Consider the following 20463-nt stretch of genomic DNA (forward strand, 5'->3'; position numbering starts at 1 on the left):
TGAGCCATCTTTAGTGGCACACCGGTTGCCAGCTGAGGGAGTGCAAAAACTGGCTGAAATGCAAAAATTTTCAGTGCTTTTCCTTTAACATCTTCCACTGTTGAAAGAAGACCTGATGGATTAGCCAGGCAAATGGGCGTTGCACGCAGGTAGGTAAATACCATGCTGCTGATCCTGAAACTCAGATAAACACTTGTGCCCAGTTATTTCCTTCAAAAAGACCTCCATGTGAAGGCGACTCATCCCATGTTGTACACTTGAACATCTTTGCCCGCCAAGCACGCCGTGGTTTGTAATACTCTGGTCTTCCCAGATCTATGGATGGAATTAAAGGAAGGTGAGAACATCCCCCCAGCAGTGCTCCTCAGAGGTGTGTGCAGCTGGTGCTGGTGACTACAAATAGAACCGATCGCACGGACTCTGCTGGGGTTCTGTATGTGAGGTTTTGTGTTTCTTTAATTGTTTGGGGCTTTTTTCCCACTTGTTCTTCCTTTTTCGGTTTTCATCCTATGGCAAAGCATGGGTTTAGGTTTTTTACTTGGACTGTGCAAACTGACTGGGAGTCTGGCAAACAAAAAAGAGGAATAAAGAATTGTGCTACTGGTTTTAGTGGAGGGTGTGAGCAAACTGGGGGCAGAATACTGGGGAAATGGGACTGAGGGCAGCTTTGAGTTTGGTCTACTCTCTAGAAAGGCAGTGCACAGCACTTCTTATTGCCTTTTTGCTTGTGTGCTTGTGGAAGGGTAAAAATATTTTTTTCTGAGACTATCTTTGTGCTTCCTGGTGGATTTTCTGAAGGAAAAATAAAACCATTTTGTGGGCCTTATGTTAGGGAGTGGCATCAGCTCCAGCCTGCTTTTTCCTTCCATGTGTTTGCACACCTTTGCTGTGCGGTGCCGCGGGTGCCTGGTCCTTCTGTGGGGGGCTGGCTGGCCACCTCAGACTATTGCACTCAGCTGTGCCGGCTGCTGCTCCTCCTGCCTCCCCTGTGGAGCCAGTGGGGTTTTCCAGCTCATGGTGTCTTGAAACTTTCATAATTCGTTCAACCCCATGTTTTTCCCTGTTGCGATCCATCCCATGGGCCACAACGTAAAAATCCTCTTTCCTCTGGCCACCCTGCCCGAGGGCTGGTGTGTGCAGCAGCGCACGGGAGATGGGGTGGTGGCAGGAGGGGACAGAGCTGCTAGGTGCATGGCCCCAGCACGGGGACTTCCGAGGGAGCACTCACTACTGAGCACTAACTACCGAGTTAAAGAGCAAAGCATAGAGCTGCCTATGGCTGGGCACTGTCTCCCCTGCTCCAGAACGCTGAAGGAACTCCTCAGAGTGAGTCACCTTCTGATTTACGTGAGTCAGAAGCTGGGGAGACACTAGTGCACCAAAACCCACGGTAAAACGCTGGCTTTCTGTCGCCAGGAAGACAGAGATGAAGTGGTGTAAGATGTATGAGGCCACTTTTCTAACAAAGTTTTGAACAGGAAAGTTTTGAAAGTTGTAACAGAGCTCAGATAAAAAGGAGAACAAGCGAAAGCAGCTGCATTACTGGTTGCTGTGGGAGAACTGGGTGTCTCAGGGGGACTGTAGGCGAATTCAGATCATTTAAGATCAGAAGCAGCAACGCCCTTATCTTGCCTGACCATCTCTCTGTGGTGCAGTTGCAGTTTGCCCGGATATTTGTAAGTGTTTAGGTATGAATGCTAGAATAAACTATTCTGATCATCTGGTCTGACCTGCAGTGTCAGGCAAGCCACAGGATTTATAGTTTCCCTGAACAACTGTAGCCTTTAGAAGGAAAAAAATCTCCAACCTTTGATATTTTTAAAATACCAATGCCAAACGACGATTCTGCCTCACCTGATGATGGACTGTTTCACTGGCTGCATTTGTGTCAAATCCAGCTTTGCCTGGTTCAGATTCTGACGGTCAGGTGACATCCAAGAAAATATTTTCATTTCACAAGAGAAACTTTCCAATAGTATGAACAAGGATCTGAGGAACTAGGAAAGTAGCACATTGCAAAAGCATGCAAAAATGGTGATTCCTGTGATAATAAAAAATTAAAGCAATGAGCTAATTGTGAGCATTTTGATAGTAGGAGTGAACAAAGCCAGAGTTTAAATTAAAATATTGAGAACTAATACTGCCAGCAGCTATAGGCACATGTAAGCCTGACAGAGTTGTTTTAGGGGCAGAGCATAACTGGAATACACAGAGCTAGCACCAAGCAAAAATGAGAATATAGAGAAAAATACACTAGTTAAGAAAATACAGCTATAGAAAGGTAAGATACATGTGCTATAGGGAGAGATTTTTTAGTGCTCTCTCCATATGGGATCACATGCAGTCAGAACAGCAATAAGAAGAAAATGGTGCTTACTAAAGCTAACAAGGAAAAGAAACTCAGGAGAAACAGCGTGGAACATTGTGAAAGAAGCAAACAGTGGCTCAGAGGATGAGATTTTTGCATCTACCTCATTAAAACGGAGGGGAAAAAGAAAATAAAGCGGGACGATTGGAGCAGTATTAGGTCCAGAGACATGGGAGCAATGCAGAACTGGTGGTACACTGGGTAGCACAAGACATCTCAGCACTATACAAGAAAAGCAAGTGACATTTAGAATCAGAATCATTCAGGTTGGAAAAGGCCTTAGAGATCAAGTCCAGCTGTTAACCCAGCACTGCCGAGCCCGCCGCTAAACCATGTCCCTAAATGCCACATCTACAGGTCTTTTAAATCCCTCCAGGGATGGTGATTCCACTCCTCCCTGGCTGTGCCAGTGCTTGATCACCCTTTAGGTGAAGCCTTTTTTCCTAATATCCAACCTAAACCTCCCCTGGCGTAACTGAGGCCTTTCCCTTTTGTCCTGTCACTTGATTTACACCAAATAAAACCAACTTAAAGTTATGCAATGACTACCACACTTCCTATCCCCCCTCCTTGGAGCCAACTTTAAAAATAAAACATGAGGAGGAACTTCAACTCAGGAAGTGTTGCTTTTAATTTAAACAAGTGAACATGTGCACCTAGGGGTATAAAACCAGGGGGGAATGATTCAGAGAACAGGCACATCAGTAGAGCAATATTATGTCCAGAAGAGATAACGAACTTCTACTAAAGTTGGAAAAAATGCAGTGGCTTTAGTTAGAGCACGCTCGCCTAGCCCTGCAATGAGTAAGGCACTTGTTGCAGAGCATGGAGCAGCCTCACCTCCGGCTGATCCATCCTCAACCGGGCTGAGTCACGGGTGCAAACGCCGGCACAGGGCTGCTCTGGGGAGAAAGGTGGTGGTGCTCTTCTGCTTGAGGGGGTGGAGGGGGTTTCAGGAAGCCTGGAGGCTTTTGGGGAAGGAAGTCTGGGGGACGAGCGACCAGGGGATCTGTGCGAAAGCGAAAAGAAGTAGGGGAGGAAGGGCTGGCCGAGACCTGGAAGTTGTTTCTGGTGAAGAAGCGGGCTGTCGGTGGCCAGAGGGGAAGGCAGTGCCGGCGCATGGCGGTGGCTCCGTGGGCTGGGGTGTCCCCGTGAGTATGTGCCAGGGGAGCGAGGCCGACGGGGCACGCCTGGGCTGCCTCCGGGGTGGGAGCTGTGGCTGCAATGGAGCCCCAGGAAGGGCTGCATCGACACTGAGCTGGGAAATCGCTTTTGGTTTGGGAAGTGCTAAACCATCCTTGGGGCTTCAGTGGTGACGGTGCAAGCTGGTGGCAGCTCCAGGGACGCGGGCACTGGCTGCAGCCTGGGCTTGGCCGGCGTGATGCAGCGTGAGGGGTGATGGGGTGACGGGGTGATGGCTGCCGGTGCTGCAACGGGTAGGGAAAGAATACAGGGCTGAAGAGGCATCAGACAAAGTTTCAGCGGTCCGTAAGGCTGTGCAGGGACATTTGCTGCTCTTTTGAGGACAGAAACATGGCCGGCGGTCAGAGGGTGGTCTCTTTGGCTGAGGAGACGGTGACAAGATCCTATGTGAAATTCTGAGATGCCACAGCCCTGTCCCCCAGAGCCACACATCAGGGTGCTACTGTGTGCCTGGGGTGGTGGGGGGCATAGCCCCTCCAACCCCAGCAGGGCAGGGAGCCTGTGCAAGGGGGGAGATGCCCAAAGCTCTCCGTTACCAGGAAGCTAAAGATCTTTCAGGCTTACGCTAAGATCATTTATTTCCTCAAGGAAAATACTGCAGCCCAAAGTAATCTGCAAGGAGGTGTCTTAAGATTTTCCCAAGAGAGGAGTTGTTCCCCCACAATAACACCAGGAATAGCCCCGAACGAGCACCCCACAGCTCAGCAAGCAGGGTACAGCTGGCGTGGCTTGAGTCACAGAAACAGAGAGTTTTGACATTGCGAGGGGAAAAAGAAAATAACGGTGCATTCTGATGGCAGTCACAGGAGAGACTCGCTCCTTTCAGTGGCCTGGTGCTGCAAAATACCCCCTGTACGAGACAGACGTCTCTTCTCAGGAGTTTGAATGGCTGTTCTTAGCTATTGGCAAACTTGGAGTTAGCAAAACAGACTCCTCTTTATTTTCTGTAAGTGTAATAAATATAAATGCACTATGATAAAGAATCAATGGAATATAGTGAGTTGTTACATAAGTAAATTCATTACATTTTGTTCCCAGACAACGGAGACAAAGGGATGCTGCAGCAAATGCCTCGCAGTGATAGAGTTTGAGTAGGGAGAGGAAATTAGATCCTGTTTCTGAGAGGGGAGAGAGAGTGAGGGTTTGTGAATGAAGAATGAATCTGAAAGGTGCTGCTTCCCTCTGTGCTCAAATACCAGTAAGGTGAATAACAGTGGAAGCTGCAGCTGGAGAGGGCACTAGGGGTCACCACTGTCTTATCTATGTCATCCGGGTTTAATTGTGAAGAAAGATAAATAGATAGATAACATGATAGAAACCAAAGCCAGGCTTTTTTCTTTTTATTTATTTTTTTTATTATTTTTTATTTGTCGGCCAGACAGTTTGAATTCATATCTCCGTTTTCTCCTCCTGCCTGCTTTCTGTCTGTCTCTCCCTTCAAACAAACCCGGGGAAGCCTGTGGGCTGCAGCCAGGGGGGATGCTCTAGAATCAGGGGAGTTGCATCAAAATTCCCTCTGTGCAGCTCCCATTTATTTAGAGCAAAGGTTAGGCAAGTCACAAACGCTGTCAGTCAGGCAGAATCATGTAGCAGCCTTGGCATGTTTCTGCAAGTACTGCAGAGCAAACTGATGACTGTAATGAATAGCACCCTTGTAGTCCAGAGAGTAACTCCCGATACGTTTTGCTCTGCCTGACCAACAGTCCCGTGTCTCAAGATCTTTCCTGATCCTGATTTTCCCCTATCCAAATAAGTATCCCCGATTGCTCATGGAAGTGCAGCTGATACCTGCGCTGGAAGGAGGATTGGGTGTTGGGGTTGTGAAGAGAAGTGCAGATCCTCTTCTCTGACACTCTTTTTTGACCCCGTGTCTAGGAAGTAACCATTGGTGTGGGCTGAATCTATCAGCTTTGTTGGGATAGTGCATTTTAAGGTGGGATGCAAGGTGTCTAGGGAGAAAGAGTATTGCTTTACTGAAGCAGATGATTTGTCTTGAGACAGACAGGTTTCAAGCATAGAAGACCCGATGAAGGTATTGCACCCCTGCCAGTCTGCTATTTTCTAGCTGTAGTAACTGATCTTGCAAGATGTAGATTCCCTTTTCTCCGCAGTTAAGTTATGGCAAATTGTGGTGGATTTTGTTGCATGATATTGCGGAAGCTGAAAGTTCATGTGAACTTGAAACCTGACTGGACAATTTATTGAAAGAAATAGCTGCCAGGCACTTCTGGCTTGGAAAGTCCCTTGCTCACAAATCCCTGGAGACAGGGAGACTCCCAGAGAAGTTTCCCCACAATCATGCTCTGTTCGCGTACTCCTTCCTAAGCACCACTTATAATTCCCTTGGGACGGCACCCTGGGATGAGATGGTGTTCAGCCTGACGTGGCACGCATGAGAAGACAAGCACGGATGTACATTCTTCGATCATCACAGCGATGATCAAGCTGCTCAGAGCACGTTCCTGTACAGGCTCTTTCCGGGGAAGCGTGGGGGCACACGCGGTGCTGGGTGCAAGCACAGGCAGGGCACCCCTGTGCCACCAGCTTCTGCTGGCTCCAGCCCGGCCATTGCTGCGCCTTGGCTCAGGGATGGCTCCGTGTCAGCTCAGGTACACGTGGGCTGCAGTCACGCTAGCATCCGAAGGTGGGGGAGTTCTCCGGCTCTCTATTTTAGGATTTTATGTAACATCCAGCTTATATAAGCCTTTGTCTGTTAACGAAATGGGTGGAGCGTGCCTTGCTTGGATTCCTCGCTAAAGAAGCGCTCGTTACTTAACTCTTACTCAAGGGCTCATTACATACTTTAAGAATATTTTAGTTCCTTTCCTGTCCTGACTTGACAACAGTGGACAAATGATAAAATGTGTAATTCACCCTTTAATGAGCTGCATCTTGGAATACATTAGAAACAGTGCTGTTGAGGTAGGTGAGGGAAAAACAAGGCGTACCCCAAACCCTGGCCCTGCGTTGCGTCTTGCTTTCTTCTTGCTCCCTCCTGGCTGGAGCGAGTTTGGCAGTGCTGGTAGGGAAGGAAGGGTGGTTTGCCCTTGCCGGCGTGGCTTGGTCCGCAGGACATGCCTGGGTAGCCGGTGCTGGTACAACCCCCTCCTCTTCAGCACAGCCAGGGCTGCACCCAGCACCAGTTCCCAGGCAGAGGGAACGGGGAGGGGGCAGCAGCACTGAGCACCCTGCGGGCAGGTGTCCCCATCCCAAAGCTGCAGTGGATCCCAGGAAGGTCACACTGCTCTCTGTCCTTAATAAACACCTTTCCAGATCTGGGCTTCAGTTCTCCAGCAGGTAAAGGTGGGTCATATACTGCTGTGTCAGAATGGTAAGGCATTAAAAGCTGTCAGGTGCCCAGATCCTGCGGTGGAGAGGACTGTGTAAACTGTTTTTACATAAACTTGTTGAGCTCACTCAGACCTGACATGCAAGTTACTGTAGGGCTTTAAATAGAAAAACAGTGTGTGTCTTAGCTTAACACCATAAGGAGACGGTTTGCGCTCTCTCCTTCCTCCAGATACTGTGCCTCATACTGACGTGCTTGGCATTTCTTTAAGTTTTATGAATTACTGCAAAAAACCACCCTCCTTTTGATTTTTTCCTCCCTCTTTTTTTTTCTTCCTAAAGCTGGCATAGCCCTCCCTGCAGCCCTGCCCGCTGGGGCTGCACGGGGCAGCTACCACACGGTGGCATCCAGGTATCTGCGGAATGATGTGCCAGCGAGGAGACTTGCAAGGGTTTGGGTTTTCATTGTGCAAAACCAACTCTGAGATACAAGAAATAATCTATTACTTTAGCTCTGAGGCCCGTTTCTGTCCCCTGAGACTCTTAAGGGGTGACACAGATTGGAGATGCACTGCTGCAGGGAATATCAAGCTAGAAGTGGTATCTCATGTTTTATTTCATATATATATATATTAATTTTTACTCTTTTTTTTAGCTTTTCATTTACCAATTTCATTCACACCCGGCCTCGAGAGGAGGAAAAAAAAACCCAACCAAACCCAAACAGAGAGAGCTTTGTTTTTGTTTCCATGGGAATTCTGTGAGAGGGAGGGTGTGAAAGAAAACTGAAATATTCCGGCCGAAGCTGATAAGGTTCGGATCCTGAGCAGCCCTGGGGCTGTCCTGTAGGAACGAAAGTCCGGGGGGTCCTGCTGTCCCCTGGCCATGCAGGTGGGGAGGTCTGGGACAGGGCGGCAGCTGCTGCTGCATCACGGGGAGCATTACCGTGCTGCCGAGCTGCGCCAGAAAAAGCGATTTGTGTGGGAGAAGATATGACTACAACTCCCAGGAGGCACCGTGGCCAACTCAGCCCGTCATGTCTAAGTGCCTTTCATGAAAACTTCCTCCTCTGCCTCTTCCTCCAAAGTTAGGAGGGCAATTGCGGTCCTTGGAGGGCAGGGAAAGTATTTGACAATGTGATTTCCATAAACACCCCTTCCCCCCCTTTTCCTTTCTGGTCTTGTGGGACAAAACAATAAAAATCACTTTTTTTGTGCATGCCTGTGGCTTGACGCCAGTTGGCCCACATTAGGGCGTCTCTGGGCTGCGCCATCCTTGGCAGCATCGCCAGCGGCTGCCCCACTGCAGACCCCACAGGTCTCCTGGGGTGCCTGGTGCGCACGTCCACGGGGATTAGTGGTACATCCACAGGGCTCCACCGCCCCCTGCGCGTGTTGTGGTGGTCTGGGCAGCTGGAGCTGAGCACCGTTCTGTCCCATCCCTCTGTGTGCCTCTTGGGAGCAGGTTCCAGCCCTTTCCCTTTGCACTGCTCTGCAATGGCTACAGCAATCCCCATCTCCAGTTCCTGGTGAGGTGATGCTCAGGCGTACAGGGTACACCAGCCCTCTCCATCCTCAAAGAGCTGCAGAGTCACTGTGTCACGGGGCAAGCCAATGACGTCTGCAAACCTGGCAGAGGAGTGGTAAATCCACCACCACTGGTGGACCCTTTGCTCTACAGAGGCTGGGACGGGCCGCGGGAGCGGCCGGCAGGGTGGTGTCCCCCTCACACCATGCCAAAGCCAGCCCTTATCCCACTGCCAGGTGGTGCAGCCAGTTCCTCCCTGCCTCGGGGCTCTGTGGGCTCCTGCCCAAATGGGACCCAGCTCGGGGGAAAAGCTACTGCCCAGTTTTTGCTGTAGTTCCCCTCTGGTCCCCATGGCTCTGCAGAGGCATCAGCATCACCCGTGCTTGGGGCCGGGGAGCTTCTCTGAGGCTAAACATGCGGGACAATGTCCTGCAAGTTGTCTGCAGATGTGAAAGACAGGCAGAAAAGCACTCAACTCAAGCAACCGATGGTTGTTTTGTTTGGTTTTGCCATCTTTGATACTTCATGTATCCAGGAACACGTGGGCTGTGGTGACCGGTGTCAGCTGAGGCAGAGCGGCTTGGCAGTGCTGGGCTGGGGGGGTAGCGTGTTATTTGTAACACTGCAAAAAAACAGTGCTGGAGTTTGTGCTAGCGGAGCTGTGCTCATTTAACAAGGGAAAAGCAGCCCAGTACAAAAAAACCTCTACAGGTAAACCCTTGTATTTAGATGACATCTGTGCTCAATACACCAGATGGATCCCTGCCACGACTCCACTGAAACTACCGAGGGCCCTTCTGCACCCTAACCTTTGGGAAAAACTGCTTTTCACCACAGAGTGAGAGTGCTTTTCTGGGTGCAGGAAAATGGTTTGAGACGTCTGGAGAAGTTGATGGCTTTTTTGTGCCACCACATGCTAGCTCCAACCTGCTCTGAGGCCAGAGTTTGGCATTTTTCTAGTGTCTAGCAGCCACTGTCCCTGCTTCCTCCCTTTCCCCCTCTTTGTGTTTGCTATGCCAAGTAGTGACCACGACTGAGGATGAGGTTCTTCTTTTTTTAAAAAAAAAAAAAATATCTTTTTCTTTTCCTGAGTTATCTTTCAGTTCCCGGGCTGGGTTTGGTGTGCAGCAGCATAGGCTCCTCAAAAAGCCCTTCTGCAGGTGTCTCTGTATGCCTCATATATCCCCACTTTTGGCCAGGTCATTAGCCATGGCAACAAAAAGTTTTAGAGAGAAGAAAAAACATGAATGAAGTGCAACTAAATAACAAGAATAAAAAATTCCTAATATTAGCACCTTGGTTTCGCAGATTGCAGTGACATCGATCCCTGTGTGACTGGCACACAGCGCGCTCTTTGCACCGGCATCAAACATTAAATAAGAAAACTTCACACCCTCTGTGACAGCAGTAAGTGCCCTCTGAGGGATGTGTGGAAGTTCCTGAAGATTGAAAAGCAGCTGGGAACAGAGAACCAAAGAAGCCCTTGACAGACAGAGATATTTTTCATGGTTTGTGGCAAGTATCCACTCTATAAATTGCCTCTGGGACAGGGCAGGTTACGGGGAAGTGTAGGAAATCGCTAATGGACACAGGCACAACAGCGTTTCTCCTGATAACTGTGATAACAGAGAGAACTGTGGGTGGAGAACCTTCTGTGTTGTGCTCGGAGACAGGAATTGTGCTACACAGAGGCCAAAATGCTCATCAAGAGTGTTTGCTCTCTTCTGCTACTGGTCTAACCCTGCTCACAGTGACTGCCAAAATAAACCTAGCATCAGAGAAATTAAATATGCATCAACTGAGCTAAGGTTTATGGATCTGTAAAGTTTTGCCCGAATTCAGCCAGCCAGTTGCATAGGAGATGAGCACTGAAATGAGCGCTGGGCGGGTGGGCAGGGGTTTGCTGTGGAGAGAGTTGTTCCTCCCTGTGTCTGAGAGGCCCCCTCCCCACAGCAGCGTGCGTGGACAGATGTGCAGAAATGGGAGACAGTGGAGGTCCCCTGCAGCCCGCTGGCCTCCTGCCCCAGGAAGCCCTGGGGTTAGCAGCGGTGAGGCTGGAGGCTGGCAGAAACGGGGCAGCCCAGGCAGGCAGGTGCCCTGAAGGATGCTCCCCGCCATCTGTCCACCGATTCCTATCCGTTGGCGTTGGCATGAAGCCCCTCTGCAGTGGGGGGGAATGTGTCCTTCTCGAGCACAGCTTTGCCCGCTCTTTGGGACAGAAAGGCGATGCCAGTGATACAGGGTGACTTACCATATTTCCCACTGCCCCTGTTCTTTGCTGCAGAGTTCCACCCTGATTTTCTCTGTTGCTTTGTTCTCTCATGACACTGAGCGTTACAAATGTCTGTGCTGTCTTTTTCTTGCTCAATACAGACGGCACTGGTGAGCCACCCTGACTCACAGCTCTCCATAGATGCTGAGTGTAGCGTTGCTTGAGCTCAGCACCGTGAGTTGAAGGAAGCTGTGTTGCAATGCTGTTGGGGACCCACCTTAGATTTCTGAGTTTGATATGAAGCCTGAAGCACGTCACTCACGCTGATTTTGGTAAGCGAAGTCATAGTAAACCCAGTGTAAATGAGCAGAGCCGATGTGTTGCAGTTGTGCCCATGAACAAAGCCAGTACTGTTCCAGTGGAGAACGTGGGGATGCTTCAATATGGCACGGCCAGAACAGGGGTAGAAGCTGCCTCTGCATTAGCCATGACCAAAGTTGGGTTATTTATCTCACAGAGATTTGAGGACCACGGTTCAGTTCCTCACTATTTTAAAAAAAAAAAAAAAAAAAATCCTTCAAGGAAGAAAAATATCATTAACAACCATATTGAAACCTTGCTGAAGAGACAGAATTCCCTGGAAAAAGTCAGCAAGACGTCCCCTGTGCAGCTGCAGCGGTGGAAGCCGTAGTGCTGCAGACAGGTTTCAGGCATTTTACCAGCATGCCAGTCTGCAAGACTGTGTTATAGCTGTTTAACGTATGGAGGATTTTTGCTTCTCTGCTTGCCAGTTCAATGGCTCCATAAGCACATTTTTTTTTCTCTCTCTCTCTGAAAAATCTGCTTCTTTGCATGTTAAAAAGGGTGTATGGGAAGTAACATGAGAAATGCAGCATGTGCAGGCAAGTACCGCTCAGATACAAACAATATGTGACCATAATTATCCGCTTGTCTTATGCTAAAAATAACATCGCATATGTACTTAATTCATTGTTAATTTGCACTGACTTTTTCATTTGTTCCCCTCGCCAAATGTAATTTCTTGGCGGCGGCAGGGGAAAACTGACTTCTCCCTGTTGGAGTAATTGGGCTTCTGCGAGGAGAGTGCAACAGGGGGGAAATCCGCGCTCCCTGTGAAAGCTGCGTTTGCACGAGTGTGGAGCAAATCACTTTGAGCCCCTGTACTTGCAGCTGTGAAGTCGAAACAGAAAAGCAGTTCATGGGTCATTTCTTGATTATTACTTTTTTTTTTTTCCTCCCCCTCTGCTCAGAAGTGCCCAGCATAAAAAAAGGGGCAGAACTCATTAAACCGCCCTGCCCTTTTCCTCCACCCTTCCTGCCAGCATCCCACTATTCTCCTTAACTGGCGGGGAGTGGTTTCCCTTAATTAGCAAGTGCTCATAGGCTGCAGTGCCTTGTGGGCTGGGTCGCTCTTCTCCTCGCCTGCGGAGCCGGGCTGGATGCTGGAAGCGCGGGGCCGGGCGGTGCCGGGGAGCGCGGCGGCTGCTCGGGGGGGCTCCGCCGGCTGCCGGGCCGCCGCGTCCTTGGGAGAGCGCCCGTCTCTGCCAGCGCCATGGGGCACCCGCTTCCACCGGGGCAGGAGGTGGGTAGAGAAAGAATTGGCGCTCCCGGTGCGCTCCCGGTGCGCTCCCGGTGCGCTCCCGGTGCGCTCCCGGTGCGCTCCCGGTGCGCTCCCGGTGCGCTCCCGGTGCGCTCCCGGTGCGCTCCCGGTGCGCTCGGCTGGCTGCGGGGCCGTTCGGGGGAGGAGAAGGCGGTTCCTTCCCCACAGGACGCTTATTTTTCAAGTTCATTCCCTGCTTGGGCTCTTGGCTGAGGCAGGCGTTGCCGCTGGGAGGTGTTTCTCAGCCCTGCAGGGCATACTCGGGATGATTTACTGGTTTTCCATGGGTTTAAACGGGTGGGTTTGGGTCCAGCGAGGCTGCCGAGCCTGGGCCAGGCTGGTGTCATCTGTGGGGGGTCTGGGAGTCTGGAGATTGTAGCTTTGCGTTTGCTGTGAACTCAGCGTTTCAGAGATGTACTTGGCTGGTACGTCTCCAAAGCCGGTGAAATTGTGTCTGTGCCCTGTCCCTTTGAGCAGTTGCTGTTTTGGGACATGGGAGAAGCCTGAGGGTTTCCTGGTGTGCTGGCAGCGGGCTGACATAACCCCTTCTGCTGAGCTGCCAGCTTGATTTTTTGCAGTGGAAGCCTTTTCTGCCTGTTGCTTTTTTTCTTGATTTGGCATGATGCCCTTCCTTGGTGTAGGAGGCTGCTCTTCAGAGCTCTTCAGCCCCAAACACCTCTACCTGGCCTGGGCAGTGATTCGAGCCGGTGCAGCTCCGTTGACTTTGGGAGTGTTTTGCCTGCGCGGTCAGGGCTGACACGGGCTCCCTGTGCGCAGCAGGACAATACGTACTACGTGTCCAGGTCTATGTGGTCTCCAGATCCCTCCTTTGACTAAATCTGTGCGACGCCTCTGAAGTCAATAGAGTTACGTGGCTGTTGGAGGGGCAGGCACTGGCAGTGTAGTGGGGTGGATGCAGCTCTGCTGGTTTGACATTTGGTTGGAGATTGTTAGTAATGAGGTGTCGTGGCTAGGCTGGTGTGTCCATGGCTGCTGGGACAAATACTCCCCGTTTGCCTGTGGTGCTGTGTTTCATAGCTGCCTGTGTTTGCAGCGTCAGGGGGGACTCATCTTTGAGTGTCTTCAGTCGCTCAAGAACTTGTGTTTTCGTTCCCGTGCTGCCTCTGGCATTTGATAGTGTGAGCTCATGCCAGAGGCTTGCAGGTAACCAGGGAACTTAATTTCTGACTGCCTCTTCGCATGATGCTCCCAGGAGTGTTAGCTCTGTGGCTTGGGTCTCACAGCCAAATCCTGCCCAGCTTTGCCAGAAATTGGGAAGCTCCAAGTTCAAGCCTGTGGGCCCCGGGCCACCCTTCCTTTTCAGCTTGCCATCTGTCTTTACTGTGAATATGCAGAAAGCCCCCTCCTTCAGGGTAAGTGTTTCTGTGCGATGCTGAGAGCTGCCCAAGGGTGCTGGGATCCCTGATCCCCGCTCAGGGGGGTGAGCGCTGAGCACTGTCGTGGGATGGTGGCTGCCACCCCCTTGGTGTAACTGCCTGTGCCTGCGGCTCTAAGGGGCCCTTCCTCCTGTCCTTTTGCTGCAAGATACCACCAGAACTGTAAAAAAGGGGTTTTGCAGTGGAAAAATGTGCCTGGGCTCCACCTGCTGAGGGGTGCAGCACATGGGAGACCTGCGGGGTGTCCCCATCGCCCATCTTCATGCAGGGTTTAGCTGTCTGAAGGGCTGAGCCCCCCCGGGGCTGCCCTCCCCTCCAGAGAGGGGGCCAGCCCCCGGCTGGGTCAGAGCTTGCTGGAGGAGAGGCTTGAGGCTTATCAGAACAGGTTGGGGAAAACCCCGATCCCTCTGAAAAGACCTATTAGAATCTATAGAGATTCCCTGTGCGCTGTGGTTCAAATGATTAAATGGAAGTTGGAGAGGTACAGCTGTTTAATTTTTTTTCTTTTGCCAAGGCTTAGCTTTCCTACTTAGAGAAGATCAAAGGGTCTTGCTTAAATACCCATTTGCACATTTAATTTTGTCCAGATACATAGCATCCTTGTTTTCAGGATTATTGAAAATTAGTGGTGAGGCTCTGGTCTTACTGGAAAAGACTTAATAAAGTGATTTCTGCTGGGGGCTGTGATGCTCTTTTTACTGTGAGAGGCTTGAACTCCTGCCACAAATAATGCTGTTACTGGCAGGTGTCTCTTGAGCTTTTGCAGCTGAGGAAGAGTTTGCTGGGATCAAAATTGCAGCTTCTTTAAACTGCTGAAGATACTGTTTAATATAAGTAAAATTATGAGCGCTGGGTAGGTACTCTTTGCTGGTAAAATCATTCTTTCATGAAGCAAGCTGAAATCCCATGCCTCACCTAGAAGTTTTTACTGTTTTTCTTACTAGTAGCAAAGTGTAAAGGCTTGTGTCAACTTGACATTGTTATCCCCTGTAATTTATGAGGTGCTCTTTACGCTGCAGGTGTGTCTGCAATAAAGATCCTGTGTTTCACAGTGGGCCAGCTTTCCAGCAGGGATTTAAGAAATCTCTTCCATGATAAACCATGCAAAGAAGAGCAGCTGTGTCTCCTCCGCCTGCTAGTTAGGCACTGAGCTTGGGTTTTTACAGTTATCCCTTCTCCAGCAATTGATTTAAAGCAAGTTAGCAAAGCTTCAGGGAAAGAAACATCAGGGGAACGCACTTAACTGCCAGTATTGCCACAAACTTCATTCCCTTGAAATGAAATTGTAAAGAAGGTATCGGTTGTTAATGCTCACACAAGCTTCTAGATTTATCTTCTCTATCACTACCTAATGAACACCCTGAAGGATGAGGCCCCAGCCTGCTGTAGTGAGGCATCGCGCGCTGTTAGGGGACGGACCCTTCTGTTGCCTGTCTTGCAAACAGGTGGTTCCTTAATTTTGCATTGGAACAGCTATTTTGAAGCAAGTAGTTTAAAAAAAAAAGTTACAAAAAAGTGTGAGTGGGAACAAGCATTGTACAGTGGCCTTAAATCTGTGTGTAGCAGCTGAGGAAGCAATTTGATTTTCTTCTGGGTGTGGAGTTGCTGGAGTATCTAATGCCAGTAAGCACCTGGGCTTAGCTGAGGCTGAGGAGGGTGAGAGCGAACACTTTGTGCCTTTTCCTCCCATTGTCTGGCTGAGAACTGATGTGTTTTTAACTTGCTCCCACATGCCCTGTACCCTGAAAACTCTCCTGCAGGGGCTGGGAGAGATTCGGTCACGGCTGTGTGACTGAAGTTGCAACTGTGTTCTTTTTAATTTCCCTTCACAAAACCTTTGCCAGCTGCCTGTTTTTTTTTTCCCCAAAAACTTCTGGTTTTGGTTTTAGGTGGTGGTGGTGGGGAGTTAGGGTGCGTTTTTTGTTTTGTTTTGAGCCTTATTCAGGTGGTGCTTGCCATGCTTTTTCTGCACTCTGAGATGTGGGATGTGTGAGTAGCTGGCATGCAGCCTGGCTTCTTTGCACCTGACTATATGGGGGCAGCCCTCAGCCCTGCTGAGCTGCACAACGGATATATACATACATTATAATCAGTTTGAATAAAAAAAAAAAAAATAGTTGCTGAACAGGTATTTAGCTATGTGCCCCTGCCCTGCCACTCTCATGGAATCATGAGCATCTGCCTGGTGTACATACCAGCTGTGTGTGTAGACGCCCTGAAAGCAGAGGATGGGGGGGCTGGGGGCGTGGGGATGGAGGGTGAAGCTCTCTTTGCCAGCTTTTCTTGACAAAAATATTTTCCATGCTGCTCCCTGCCCTGCTTGGCACAGGTTGTCCAGGCTGGCAGGAGGCAGCTGTGGCCCTTGGGGCAGGGGACATGTACCCTTATCCTGGCTCCTGTGCCTGGGGGGACCAAACAGGAGGGAAACATGGATCCGCAGATTGGGGATTTGATATGTGCGTACATATACTTGTGTGTTCAAGATCCAGTTTTCTCTGTTTCCATGCAATAATAGTGGGAGCTATCTCATAGCTGGGGTCGGCATCGCGTGCCGTTGCCACTGCCCTGAGCGCTTGGCGCATCCCTCGCTCCTCGGCCCACACCACACGCCGCGGTGGCATTTAGTGCTTTCAAGATCCTTGAAGCAGATAAACACCAAAACCCAGGGGTTTACGTAACGAAGGAGTGGGCTCGTGTCTGTCAGACAGCTCGCCTGCGCTGGGGTGCCACGGCCCCCAGGCACCCATCTGCTGGTGCAGGGAAGCGGGGAGAAGTGTCTGGTGGCTGCTGCTGCCACGCTGGAGAGCCAGGACCCCAAGAGGAGCTGGGACAGTGCCAGGCATCCCCCTGGCACATGCTGCCCCCTCGCCAGGGGAGGGGAGGAAGCCATGCGCCCTGGCAGGGAGGCAAGCTTTGCCTCTGGGAATAAAACCTTGTAATTTAAAAACATGTCTGTCTTGCATGAGCCAAAGTAGATGTCAGTGTGGGAAAACTTGCTAAAAAGGGGTCAGGGAGGGGAAGGGAGCAGCTATCAGAAGGACCCGCTACAGCAGCGAGCACAGCGTGCACCCATGGCAGGCAGGGTGACAGTGCCGCATGTGGTTAGGGGTCATTGCCAAAATGGGATGCCGGTTTTTAATATTGAGATAATCACCTTGAGATAGCAATCTTAATGGGCTAATATGCTTGCTTTGTTGCTGAGAAAATGTGGCCAGGAGTGGGGCTGGCCGGGAGTGAACCCGGCAGCGTCTCCTTGGCACTCATCTTCTCGTCGGCACTAAAGCCATCGTTGGCTGCATGCGGCATTCGCACCTCTGTGCTCTTTGGTTGATTGTGTTTCTGCAAGCATTTTCCCTTAAAACTTTCCCCTTGTGTTCTGGGGGTGCAGTGTTGACCTGATTGAGCTCCAGCAAATAAAATCATGCTACACCTGTAGTAGGAACTGGCAGCAGAGTAGCCAGTTTGTATTGGTTATCTTGGTTAATGCTGTCCCTTCCTCCTCGCCTCCTTTCTGGCAGAGAAAGCATAGATAAAATAAGAAATGATCTTCTGCCCTAAGGGGCGAAGTCTCTAGGGAAAAAGCCTGTAATAAAAAGGCAATGTGAATAGTGATGGGGCAGATCTTTTGCAGAAGAGAAAGAGCATCACTCCGCTGCTCACCCTGGGCAAGCTGGGCTGGGGTAGGGAAAGCCCCTGAGAGAGGAGGTGCAGAGCTAAGGATGAAAACCCTAATCGCTATTTGTAGGTTTACTCAACAGGAAGACTTGGGTTTTTTTCTTGGGTATGGAGTTCTGTTTGCACTATACTGGCAGCGGCGAATATTCATGGTGTTGAGTTATTTTTCTGGTTTACACCTGTTGATGGAAAAATAATTAAATTGTGATTTCTTTGATTGTGTTTTCAGGTCTGTGAGTGGGCCTGATTCCTGCCTTAGACTATTTCTGCCAGTGCAATGAGCCCTTGTGCAGCCCTGATGTGAGGATTTTTTTTTCACACCACACACACACACACCCCGGTGAAATAAGAAAAACCTGCTGACAAACACCTGGTGCTTTCCTGGGCTCCTCCAGGCAGATGCGGGGGGGGATCCTGGCACTGCTCCCCAGCTCCAGGGGCTGTTTACAGCTCCCTCCCCACGGCTGGGGAAGGTGGTCCGGGCACAGAGGGACCACTCTTCTCCGGGACGAGCGTTCCAGTGCACAGAGACAAAGGGCAGTGTCAGGCAGACAATGTCCCTCAGAGCAGCGCCCTGCCGGCCTCTGTCCAAGCCTGTGCAAGCGGGTGATTCACAGCCAGTTGGTGTTCCTGGCTGTCTCGCGTGTGGGAACTTGCTCCTCGGCTCTCCCATCCATCAGGGTCCCACCGGCAGCGTGTCCTGGGGCTCTTCCATGCTGCCAGCACTGACGCATCGCCCAGCCACTTCCCAGAAACTTCTCCCACTTTACTAGCCAGGCTTCTGGGAGGATTTTAAAATCTGAAATCCTCATTTCTTCTTCTTTCCCCTGGTCTTTATTTCCCCTGCCCAGAACACAGCCCTTGTGCGCACACACTGCGCTGCTCTCGGTCAGGTGCAGCTGGCAGCACAGGCGGCTTCCACCATCGCTGGGTGACTTTGCTTGCAGCCTCCAGCGATCCCCGCAGGAAAAATAACCCAGCACGAGTACTCTGTTGCAGATTTCCAACGCTCTCAGTAACCTCGGGTGTTGTGGCTGTGGCAGTACCTTGTAACAGTGTCCCACTACCTGGCTAAAGGCAACCTCACGGCTTTTTTTTAATTAAAAAAGAGTAAGTTTTCTCTCTTTCAACAAACTTTGAATGTGCCACACAAGAGGTAAATAAGTGGATATTCTGGGCCTGCATTTTCTTTTTTTCTTCAAGTAAGATGCGGTTTCATGATGCAGTTGACTTTTCTTCATGGAGAATGCAAATCTGCCTTGCTTGGTGTTTTCTTGGGTGCAGCAAGAAGCACCCGTGGGTGCTGGGGTCTCCAAGGAAGCTCAGCTGTCCTCTCTCTGCCACGCAGGGCTGCTGAAACCACTTGGAGAGCAGGCAGTGCATCATAGTCTTTTTGAAAATAAATGCTTTAGTTTCTCATTGCTTTTATTTTCTAAATGTCTATTTATGTAGTCCCCATGAGATGTTCTGAAGTGTATTTTTCCATGACACAGGTTTCCTGCAAATTGATTTTTTTTTTGCAAGTGTCCCACCCAGTGTTAAGTCTTAACAAGAAAGAATAGTAGATGACTCACTGTGGCTTTGAAAAGTCTGTGGTGAGACCCGATTCCACTGAGTTTTGGCAGCAATTATGGCAAATGAGCCATTTTGTTCACTGGGAGAAAGAACCAGTGAGATAAGAACTGCTGTCTGAGCCGATTCAGGGGTTTTTTTTCCTCTCCCAAAGCTATTGCTTTTCTTCTGCCAAACAGCTTTTTTTTTGTACATGTAGAAAACAGTCTGCAGCTACCTTTCTGAGCACGGCTGGTCCAGAAGGTCGTGGCAGTTGAGGGGGGAAAAAATATTTAATTTTTGGCTCATGGTGTGCAGCAGCCCATCTTGTGCTGAGGTCTGGAGGGTTAAGCTTGTGAAGTTGTAACCTCAATGCTCTGATTTCTTCCAGGAATGTGTGGCGAGTACCATACAGGAGTTTTCACAATGTGAGGGAGAGCTGCAGGGTGTCTCTGGCTTGTCCAGACGCCTGCATTGCTTGTGAGGTGGTGGAGGTCTGGTACATGGGTAGGGGAGAGGGATGAGGGGGCAGCTGAAGCCTGAGTTGAGTTCAGACATGAGCATCATCTTTCCCTGCCTGCCGTCAGTGTGCTGCTGTGCCGGTTTGATGGGAAAGGAGGAAAGAAAATTATATTAGAAGCATCTATTTTCTTCTAAAAAAGCTGTCAGTATTGTCAATGTGTGTAAATGAGCTATTTTGCATAAATTTGCAGGTGTTTAGTTGTGTTTAAGCAAGAAACATAGGGGAGCTATTCTGTTTCTGCAAGTTACTTCTTTGTAACGAGCAATTTTCTATTGAATTTGCCTGGGTTTGATTTTAGTTCGGCAGGTACCAACCTGAAACCTCAGCCATTGTTCCAGAGTTATTTGTGAAACCAGAACTGAGCTTCTGTAATTATTGATCCATTATCAGAACTGAGCAGAACGCCTCGAGGTGTAGAAAAATTAACTTTTCAGTACCTTGGGTACCCTGTGTTCCGAGTGCTGTTATGATCCCATGGAGGGTCATATGGAGATGCCATGGAGTCTCCTTGGGAGAGGCTGGTTTGCAAAGGCACCTGAAGCCCTCCAACAGGGCTTGTGGACTTCATGCCCTCACCTTTGCCCTCGGAGCTTGGCTCGCAGCTTCTCTTACAATTACCTTGGCATTTCCCCAAGCCAACTCTTTTCGTCTTGATAACTACATGTTCTCAGATGTTTGTTTTAGCTGGCCAGAGAGAAGGAAAACGCAGTTTCGGGGAGGCCTTACTATTACCCTAGATCCCCAGGTGAAGCTGTTGGTCAAGTGGTTGGAGGTTCTGACGGCTGCCTGTGTCGGTGCTTGCTGGTGGCCACGGCAACCGCTTTTGGAAACGCAGCGCAGGAGCAGGCACGCACCCAGCTGTCCCCTCCAGCATGTGTTGTTGCTGGCCCTCTGGGCACAATGCCTTGTTGTACAGTGGGCTTGTGGCGCTGCGTGCCCCAGCTCGATGCTGGGAGCTGAGGCCATTGAGCACTGCAGCTCTAGGGGTAGGCTAAAGAATGGAAGTTGGACAAGGATGGAGACATCAAATTTCTTTGCAGTTTTAGCCAGAATACATGAAACATTAAATGCATTGTTCAAAAACGGCAACAACAAAAT

At 50.0% G+C, this 20463-nt stretch overlaps 1 protein-coding gene across 6 annotated transcripts in view; it reads left to right on the top strand.

Annotated features, from left to right (window-relative positions):
* Positions 1-3188: 3188 nt before the first annotated feature.
* Positions 3189-20463, top strand: part of PLD1 (phospholipase D1) — a 75827-nt gene continuing 58552 nt past the window's right edge. Inside the window, exons 1-3 of one of the 6 annotated variants that reach the window (XM_037406592.1) lie at positions 3189-3282; positions 9695-9894; positions 10760-10930. The gene's annotated coding sequence lies outside the window, so the exon portion shown is untranslated. Of the gene's footprint in view, positions 3283-3363; positions 3520-9694; positions 9895-10759; positions 10931-12030; positions 12202-20463 lie in introns of those variants that run through there. The other 5 variants (XM_037406593.1, XM_037406594.1, XM_037406596.1 and 2 more) reach the window with 5 other exon arrangements.

Source organism: Falco rusticolus, chromosome 13 (assembly GCF_015220075.1).
Source record: "Falco rusticolus isolate bFalRus1 chromosome 13, bFalRus1.pri, whole genome shotgun sequence".
NCBI classification, from domain to species: domain Eukaryota; kingdom Metazoa; phylum Chordata; class Aves; order Falconiformes; family Falconidae; genus Falco; species Falco rusticolus.